This window comes from Notamacropus eugenii, chromosome 1, assembly GCF_028372415.1.
Source record: "Notamacropus eugenii isolate mMacEug1 chromosome 1, mMacEug1.pri_v2, whole genome shotgun sequence".
Lineage (NCBI taxonomy): Eukaryota > Metazoa > Chordata > Mammalia > Diprotodontia > Macropodidae > Notamacropus > Notamacropus eugenii.
In genome coordinates, this window is record NC_092872.1 from 191829131 (window position 1) to 191839073 (window position 9943).

At 42.5% G+C, this 9943-nt stretch overlaps 1 long non-coding RNA gene across 1 annotated transcript; it reads left to right on the top strand.

The window, feature by feature from the left end:
- Window positions 1-6226: 6226 nt before the first annotated feature.
- LOC140513308 (uncharacterized) lies at window positions 6227-9510 on the top strand. The gene is made up of 3 exons (XR_011970133.1): window positions 6227-6316; window positions 8018-8074; window positions 8824-9510. It is a non-coding gene; the product is annotated as an uncharacterized lncRNA (long non-coding RNA).
- The last annotated feature ends 433 nt before the right edge of the window (window positions 9511-9943 follow it).

Consider the following 9943-nt stretch of genomic DNA (forward strand, 5'->3'; position numbering starts at 1 on the left):
TTTTGTTGATTATCTAAAATTTAGCAAATGATGGGGAAAATATTAGCAATGCAGATTAAATTTAAACGTGTCATTTCCCCCCAGGAGAGCCACTTGTTAAATATTTACCAGCATACCTCTTTATGTAGTTCTGTGTGTGTGTGTACACACACATTTGTGTTTCTGTTTTATTGTCCCAATTAGATTTCAAGCTTCTTAAGGGCAGAGCTCATGACTTACCTTACACACACACACACACACACACACACACACACACACACACACACACACACGCATACACACACGCATGCATGCACACATGCACATTTCTCATAATTCCTAGAAGTTTTTTGAATGAGTGAATAAAAAATCATGTATTAAATGTTTACTACATGCCAATTGTGCTGGGAACACAAATAGAAAAAAATGAGACTGCTCCTGCTTTCTAACTGGGGGAGACAACACATAACAGCATTCATCTTTGAGAAAAATGGAAAGGCCCAGAAATCCTAAGGATACAGTGATAGACAAGTGGAAAAACCCAGGACTCCTTTGAGTGTATCAGCAAGTCAGATGGCAGTTCCTGGAGAGACAGAGGGCACAGGGGAATGACAGAGGACCTCAGAGAGTGGCAGGGCAGATTTGCAAGATAGACACTGATAAAACATTACTGGTTAGATTGATCATCAGGAGGAGGATGAGGAGGAGAAGCCACTGTTCATCATTCTGTCTATCTGGTGAAGAAATTGCCAAAAGGAAGAGAAGAGAAAAATTATTTCTAGGCATCATTTACCTAAACATAAACTCATAGGTCTTCTCTGAAGGTGAGGAGGGGTTGCATGTTGGCATCTTTGAAAGGCTGTTTTCACAATTAAGGTCTCAGGTTAAATCTACGTTCAAACCATAAGACACAGCTCTGTTCTCTGTTCCATGCGGCAATTCCCAAAGAAACAGACTGAGTAGTAAAATGAGAGAGGGCATTTTGTTCCAAAGGGGTGTTTGGTTGTTGTGTTATAACTGTGAGGCTGAAATGAGGTAGTGAGTATAAAGCACTTAAACTTTAAAATGCTATATGAATACTAACTATTTATTATCATTATTAGCTTCTAGTTTGGGGATAACTAGGCATCCAGTCTCAGGATAATTTCATTCCCTGAGTCTTCTATTGAACTCCTACTGAGTTCCAGCAATTTTCCTAGAGTAATAGAAGGATGTACAGGTAAATATTTAACAACCAGACTCTATAAAACATGTGCACATACATTTTTAAATTTAATCTGCATTATTAACTTTCTTAAGTCTTTATAATTAACAAAACTATCCTTCAAGCTGTCATTTATAGAGATTGCTGATTACTGAGGTGCAAATATGCACATTGAAAATTTACAAATCAGCTGGGAAAGCCAGTTAGATCTGGCTCCAGCATCCCCTTCGCTTTATTTCACCTGGCCCAATCCTCAGTGCTGGGCCATGAATCTATAACCTGGTGGGGGGGTCTGGATTAGAAAGAGGTTCAACTCTCTGGCATCCATTCAGTCAAAGAACGATTGGTTTCCAACCACCTGAGAGCTCTCTGTTTGAGATTCCCCTGTAGGCAGTGAGATTCAGGGACTAACTGAGAGGTTGAAGGCGAAGGGTTACTGAGATTTCCTCCTAGGGAGAACAGAGTGGCCTGGCAGCTCCTAGGTTTCTTATCTGACCCTCCTGGTTGAGCTTTCATCCTTGTTTGGTCGTTACTTCTCCAAGGTTGAGGGTCTCCTTAATGTCACCAAACCTGGAAATCTTACCAGAAGATAGGGAGATTGCATGGAAGGTTGGCCATTCCCGTGGTCTTTCCATTTTTTCTAAGTACTTGGTCTTTTATTTGGCCATTGGATCTCTGATTTAATTCTAGAACTTTTTCAATGAGGATTACTGAGAAAGGCTACACCACCACATGGACTCACTTCCTGGCTGCTATTCCTGATCAGTTCAAGTTGTTCCCCAATTCTAAGCCCATGCTCATGGCCGACCCCCTCCAGGAAGTCTTCCTTCAGTCATGCCACCCAGGTCCAACCCCTTCATGAGTCTTCACAACTCCTGACAATTACAGAGTGATCTCCTGATGTCAGTTGGGACTTGTGCATTTTCCTTACGTGCGTTTGTTCATGTGAATCCAACCTCCTTCATTAGACTGAATCTTTTTAAGGACAGAAGCCAGAACTTTTGTTTGTTTCAACAGAACTAATTCAGGGTGGCGGGAAGGGGGAGAGCAGAAGGCAAAGTGAAGGTGGAGCGGTGATAGAGATGCTTGGTAAATGATGAGTACTGACACTTCTTTAGTTCATATCAGATAATCCTACCAGAAGCCCATGACTGGGTAGGGCTCTCTCCACCAAAGGCAGGAACGTACATTACTTTAGAGGCTCAAGACCCCTTTCTGCCTGAACAAGACTTACAACTCTACCGCCCCCTCATGAGTCTTCTTCCTTTCCATGGTGGGCTCTGGATTGCAAACCCAGTCCCTGGGGGAGAATGGCATGGAGCCATCTTAACTCAGGCAAGGTTGGGCTGGGAAAGGTCTAACAGGTAATATAATGCTCCAAAGCCTTGTACTGGATTTCAGCCAACGTGGGAAGACATGGGTGGCATTTGGATGTTTGGGGCTCATCCAAACAGGGAGGAGGAACCGATGGAGGATTTGATATCCTTCTACCAAGGAACCTACAGGCTGTTCTGGGGGAAATGCAGCCCATCAATGACTCCTGTTCTTCAGAGTGTACCTGTGGGCCTATGTTCATCTAAATGATCCCCTGTAATCCTTTTTCCTTTTCTTTGTCCTTTGGCACTATCACAATCAAGCTAGGCTTTCCCAGACCATTAAAAAACAACACAACAGCATAGTACAGGCAAAAGAGCTCTGGATCTGGGGACATGGGTTTAAATCCTAATTCTGACTATCACAGCTTGTAGCCTTTCTGGGCCTCCGTAAAATGAAGAGATTGAATTAGATGATCTCTGAGGCCCCTACTAAATCTACGATGCCATGAATCAGGATATCTGAAAGACATTAACTGTGTAAGACTTTATGTCCTAACAGAAAGATCCCAGCACCCACAGGATCCACGGATATTTGTTCAGAGTTTTGATTCATTAAGCCTCCTATTGACTTGCTTTGTGAGCATGGGCAAGCCACTGTACCTCTCTCTGTCCTTCAGTGTCCCCCTCCATCAAGTGAGTCTCTCTCAACCCCCTCCCCCATCTCATAATGAAGAAAAGTGAGAAAAAAAGGGGAATCAACCTGGAATTCTTTAAACTTCTTGGAGCACTATTACATAAACTTGAGGTATTATTCTTCTGAATTCAAGTGCTGGTTTGGACTATTATGGAGAGTTTGCTGGGTTGCTTTGAAGTTCGACCTATTTCTTTTGCCAGGAGCTTTTTGGAAACTCTCTTTTTGTCGTGGTTTCTCCTTCTCTTTCCCTTTTTTCTTCCTGACTTTAATGTCACCACAAAAGGCCGTGTGGGTGGGAAGTTGTGGTGCGCCGTGTCTATCCCCAATAGGTGAGGCCTTACAGGGCCTTGTGTCTCTTTCCTCTCCCCTGGGGTGTGACAAGGTACAGTGGCAGCTTAGGTCACATTTTACCTTAGGAAGGAAAAGGACACAGTTTCTTCAGGCTATCTCATTCTGAGCTGTCTTCTCTAGTGTTGGGGGCTGGGGTGGCCTGGGAGAATGTTGTCCTGAGCTGCGGCTCTGACCTTCCTCTCATCTCAGTTACTAGATAATAAGCTCTATGAGACTCATGCAGAATTACTGATAACCCCCAAACCTACTTATCTGAGAATTTCCATCATCTCCCCTAAAATCAACAACTAGCAAAAATGTTATCCCTATCGGGAGCATTGGTAGTGATGCAGTGGATAGAGCACTGGGCCTGGATTCCAGAACTAAGTTAAGTTCAAATCTGGTCTTAGTCAGATACTTCCTACTTGTGTGACCCTGGGTAAGTCTCTATAAACTTCAGTTTCCATAATTGTAGAATGGAGAAGGGAACATTTATTAAATGACAGCTGTGTTCCAGGCACTGCATTAAGTGATTTACAAATATTGGAAACTGATCCTCACCACAACCTTGGGAGGTAGACACTATTATTTTCCCCATTTTATAGTTGAGGGAACTGAGGTAACAATGACTTGCCTAGGGTTATATAACTAGTGTCTGAGTCCTAATTTGAATTTAGGTCTTCCTGACTCCAGGGCCATTAAATTAGCTATTTTATTATCTAGCTAGAGATAATAATTGTGAGAATCAAATGAGATTATTTCGCACAATGCCTGACATATAGTAAATGCCTGTTTGCTTCCTTCCTCCTGAAATAATGGATAGAGATAAACTGAGGCAATAGAAAAAGTATTCTCCTGAGGAGTCAGGAGATCCTGAGTTGTGGAATCATAGAAGACTAGAGCTGGGAAGGACCTTTGCTTTCACTACTCTAATTCCCTCATTTTACAGGTAAAGAAACTGAGGCCTGTTGGGTAATGTATGACCCACATAACCACTATACTTTGTTACACCTTAGGGAAGATGGCCTTCCCTGTAGGCACGGCTGCAGTGGCCAGAGAAGAAATGATTAGTACAAGTTCTCACACAGAGTTAGGGGCAGAACCAGGCTTAGAACACAAATCTTCTGACTCTCCGGTCTTTCTACTAAAGAACTTACCTCTCTGTGAGTACAATACATGTAAGATAACTTGGAAACCTGTGTAAAGTTAGTAAGCTAACATTAACAATATTAATAAGACTTATCAGCCATTTGCACTTAAATCACTTGGTCAATAAAAATTTATTAAGCTTCAACTTTATATCAGACTTTGGGCTAAGTGCTAGGGCTACAAAGAAAGGTAAAAGGTAGCCCTGGTCCTAGGGGAACTCCCAATCTAATGTGCAGATGCACTTATCACATGTAGGATTTCCCAAGAACATGTTTGGAAGGGGTAGAGGGAGAGCACTGGATAAGCCCTGAGAACCCAAGATGGTAAGAGGGGAATATCAAAGGAAAACTTGGGCGACAATGAAGTCAGATTCTGCTGAATTCTCAACTTCATTAAGTGCTGGTCTTGATTGTATCTTATGATGACCTTTATGTAGAAGGCTATACACTGAGGAGAGGTTTCAGAGGAATAATCGGTCACTTGGGAAAAGTCAAACACTGAGATACATTAGTAAACTGAAGTTTTCAATGAAGGAATATGAAGGAGGAATTTGAAAATGTAACACTTGCAAATTTCGTACTTTTTAATGTTGACGTAGACACATCCTTCAAACATGAGGACAGGCATTCACCCAAACCACTGGGCATTTGCAATAGAGTATTATCTTCTGGAGGAGTCTCTGCTTACTGTCCCTCCTGGGCAGCCCTATTTAAGGACCACAGCACTGCAGGATCATCTTAGTGACGATTCTCAGACTACACAGAGGTAAAGTGTAGGTGGGAAGAAACAGGTGAGAGAGCCTAATTGTTCATAATAGCTCATTTTGATTCCACTCTATTTTAGCCTCCTGTCTTGTGCTCTCTGATTTCTTCTCCTTTCTCTCTCCTACTTTCCTTCCTTTTTTCCTTCCTTCTTTCCTTCCCTCTTTCCAAATATATTTATTCCTCCAGCTGTCTAAATACTTCAATTGTGTCATGTCAGGACTGATCTAGTACTTTATACTAGATGTGGCTGGTTTGACTATTCCATTAAAAAATTAAACCCATCTGCCACAAACTGAAAACAGACTCAGCCCTAAAAGGAACAATAAATATTGATGACTTGAGGCATGATTGGCTTTTGTGATGTCTGATGACAGTTACAGAGACTTACATTATAAAAACAACAAAAACTCAGGCAGTGGTGTTGCAGGGCATCAGACATTATTAAATGTCACAATAAGTATATTTACTCCTTGCTTCTAATGCCTACATATTTCAAGGAGATTGAGGAACAATCTGAGGGCAATGAAGAGGGGGGTTGCGTGGGGGAGGAGGGAATTCTACAGACTTGATGGGAATGGTTGTATATGGCAACTGTTTTGTGCTTCCAAGTCAGGAACACTATTATTTATGCTTGCTTTGGATGTAATTAATGCCAGTGAAATATTTCTGGGAATCCCCATCTTTTTCTCCCCAAGTCTTAGATAGATTCACCACTGAGAAGCCTCCTATAAAATCTCCCTTTTCCGTTTAGTGGATTATTGGGAAGGTAGAGCTGATCTCCTGTAGCTCTCTCAGACCCAAGAGAGCACCTGGACAATGCCCTGGCTTTGGGAGGAGACCACAGGCTTGTTAAAGGGCAAGGAGGGTTGGGAGTTGACTGGTAGGTGAAAACACTTTGTCTCACTTGTTTATTTTTGTGAATTCAGCTATGGAATCAGGACGTCTGGCTCTGAGACTCAAAGCAAATAAACTGAGGGCTGGACTTGAACCCTGTGAGCATCTATTTGTACTCACTTAAGTATAAATAGCATTTTTAAAGTAGCTCTTGCCAAAATATCTATTCGTTTCTATTCTGAGATCATGCAATCCTAAGGGAATTTAAAAAGAGGGGTGGAATATCTATTGCTGCTTTTAATTGTATTTTTAGAATTTATGAGGCTCCATTCTCTAGTTACATAAACTGCTGCGGGGGACTCATTTTGATGCAATGGTTCCTAGGAGCATGTATTCTCACAAGCTCTCCGGCATCGTTTAGTACATTTATGACCCAAAAGGGTTAATAGAGCTTCCGGAGACTTATTCTCTGAAAGACTCATAGCGACCACACTATAGAACCAGGCAAAATATATGGCCTCCCACTTGCTGCTTGGGTGGAAGAGAAATCTCAGGGGAATTATGGGTGGCTCAGTGGGGATGGGGTTTTCCTTATTTTTATGATCATACCAAGTAACTGGATTCAGAAACCTGAAGACACAGTTGCTTTGTGGAGGCATGTCAAAAGAGGGAGAGAGAGTTTCATAGAAGAAAGGGGATCCAAGGAGGGATTTTAAGTATAATTGTCCATAGGGTTAGCAGAGTAAAGGTGTGAGAGGGAAGAGAAGGTTGGGGAGGGGGGATGGCCAGAGGGAGAAATAACATAGCTTTGGAGAGAGGAACAAGAGGCTGAGGGACGGGTGGAGCAGAGCTAAAGAAAGGAGGTGGTTTGTAAAGAAAAATGCAGGCTGGGATCAAATGCTGTAAGTCCTTGGACAAGTGCAATTGCAAACCAAACAGTTTATTAGGTTTTGTGGAGAGCACAGTCTGTGTTCAGGTTTACAAGATTTGCAGTGTTTTTCTCCTAGTGTTCTTCTTCGTGTGGTTAAGGATTGGAACGAAACTGGGATTCTTAAAAGGTCTCAAATCCAGGTTCAGACAAGCTATCTGAAATCCAAACCCTTATCCAAATGATCTTAGTCACCCCAAGTCTCAGAGAAAAAAATTTGGCAGGAATCTCCCCGGAATGGACTTCCTTGTGATTTGTCCAGCAATTCCTTCCAATGACCAAACCAGAAATACCAAAGAGACAGAGGTATTTGGCAGGAGGGTCGATATTCCGGGTCTAGACTCTGACTGTAAGGGCAAACAACAGTGAGAAGTCAGCTGATGTCTTCTCCAAAGTTAGCTCAGTTCTTGCTGATAGTGGGTTGGGAGGAAAGGTGATGGTGGTGGTAGGACTCTTGTGGGGGTCCCAGAATTGAGCGTAACTTGCTTCTCCACCCTAATTAGGAGCAAGTGTGGAAAAAGAAGGTCTACAAAACTGATGAGTTCTTCATAACTGGCCTCCCCTCATCCAATCAGAAAAGAGTTTTTCTGGTTTGGGGGAAACTGAGTTCCACTTCCTAAATATGACATTGGGCAAGTCACTTCTGCCCCCTGAGGGTCTCAATTTTCCTCACCTATAAAAGGAGGAGATCAGACTGGTCTGTCTTGAAGTCCCTTCTAGCTTTGATAGTCTAAGATTCTATTTTTAAGTGAGCTAAGGGAACTAGGGTTTTTCTCTAAGGAATTTTGAAAAATCAACATGTTTTCTTTTCTTTGTCAGATCAGTGGCCGAATTGCTTAAAATATTTTCCTTAAAGTAAGCATGGTTTGTGTAATGGTGAGTCCCTCTCTCTCCCTGCATTGTGTGTGTTTGTGGGGGGTGAGGAGGTGTGTACACATGTATGTGTACCTATATTACACATACATACATACATATATATCACCTTCTATTTGTCAAAGTAGGAATGCGTATCAGTTATTCCAGGAGACAATAAAAACAAAAAAAGCGTATATAATGCATAAAAAATTCAGGCATTCTGAAGCAATGTGGGACACATTTGGTTGTGTTACTCATTTGCATGCCTGTACCCAGAATGCAGCCCAGCTCAGCTATTTCTGAGCAGCTCTGGTGTCTGTGCTCTGGGGAACAAAGCGAAAGGTTCAGGTGTGTTTGTGGGGGAGGGAAGGGCTTTGTGCGGGTTTTAACAAACCAGTGGAAAACAAGGCAGGAGCCTGATGGAAGACTTCTCCCATCCACAGTGATTAGCAACTAGCCCTTTAGGGCTTAATCTTAGAGGCTTCTCTGAGGGGGTGTGTGTGTGTGTGTGTGTGTGTGTGTGTGTGTGTGTGTGTGTGTGTGTGTGTGTGTGTGTGTGTGTGTGTGTGTGTGTGTGTGTGTGTGTGTGTGTGTGTGTGTGTGTGTGTGTGTGTGTGTGTGTGTGTGTGTGTGTGTGTGTGTGTGTGTGTGTGTGTGTGTGTGTGTGTGTGTGTGTGTGTGTGTGTGTGTGTGTGTGTGTGTGTGTGTGTGTGTGTGTGTGTGTGTCTTGGTTGTTTTATTATTTTGCTTTTTTTTTTGCCTTTCCCCAGGTATACTGAAGCAATAAATGCATGCTGCGCAGGGAAGAAAAACAGAAGCCAACCTTTAGAAGTCCTGACTGACTGTGCCAGTCTCCAGGCTGCCTGCAATGGAAAATTTTTGAGAAGCATTTATTTTCTGACACTCTGTCCTCACCTGAAGGCATGTAGGCCTTTCCCATGCCTGAGCATCCACCTAAGGTTTAGATACTGGTGAACATAAAAGATCGACCAAAGACTGCTTGCTGACGTGGGCAGCTACATCGTGACCTCAGCCGCAAAATGGCCCCACACAGGCCCACCTGGGAGCATCTCTCTGAGCCCTGTTCCCCAGAGAGAGGCCTCCTGGTACAGTGACTGCTCTCTTACTTTTGAATCCTTTGGAAGTAGTGCCAGACTTTAGTGGCAGCTGAAAGACTCGGACCAGGAGTGAGAAAACTTGAATTTGACTCCTCCATCCATCCCATGTGTGACTCCATGTGCCTCGTTTTCTCCATTTGTAAAATGTCTCACCTGTTAGGATAGCTTTGAGTGATGAAATATGTCTTTCTCAGATATATAACTCAAGATGAATGGATGAATGAATGAATGAATGAGTGAATAAAGGATTTAAAATCCTATGTGTCTGACTCTGTGATAGGCATGGAGAATACAAAAGTGAGACGATCCAATCGATCAATAAACATTTATTAAGACTTCCTACATGCCTGACTCCTGCTAGACATAGGGAATGCAACGCAAAGGTAAGACAATCCAATCAATCGATAAACATTTATTAAGTGCCTACTACTGTGCCTGACCCATGCAAGACCCAGGGAATACAATACAAAAGAGAGGAAATCCCTGCTCTCTGTGAGCTTCTGTTCCACTGAAGGGATCAACACATATAGGGAATTGACAGTAGGAATAATGGTTTCCATTTAGATAATGTTTTATGTTTGCAAAGGGTTTTCACAGAAGGAGGTAGTTTGCCTTGGTGGAAAGAGTGTTTGGAGTTAGAAACCCTGGGTCTACTCTTTGATATCTTTGTGACCCACGGTAAATCACTTAACCTCTCTAGACCTTTTTTTCTTTATCTGTTAAAGAAAAAACAAAGATTTTAATCTCTGGACTCTTTTACCAGTCCTAGATC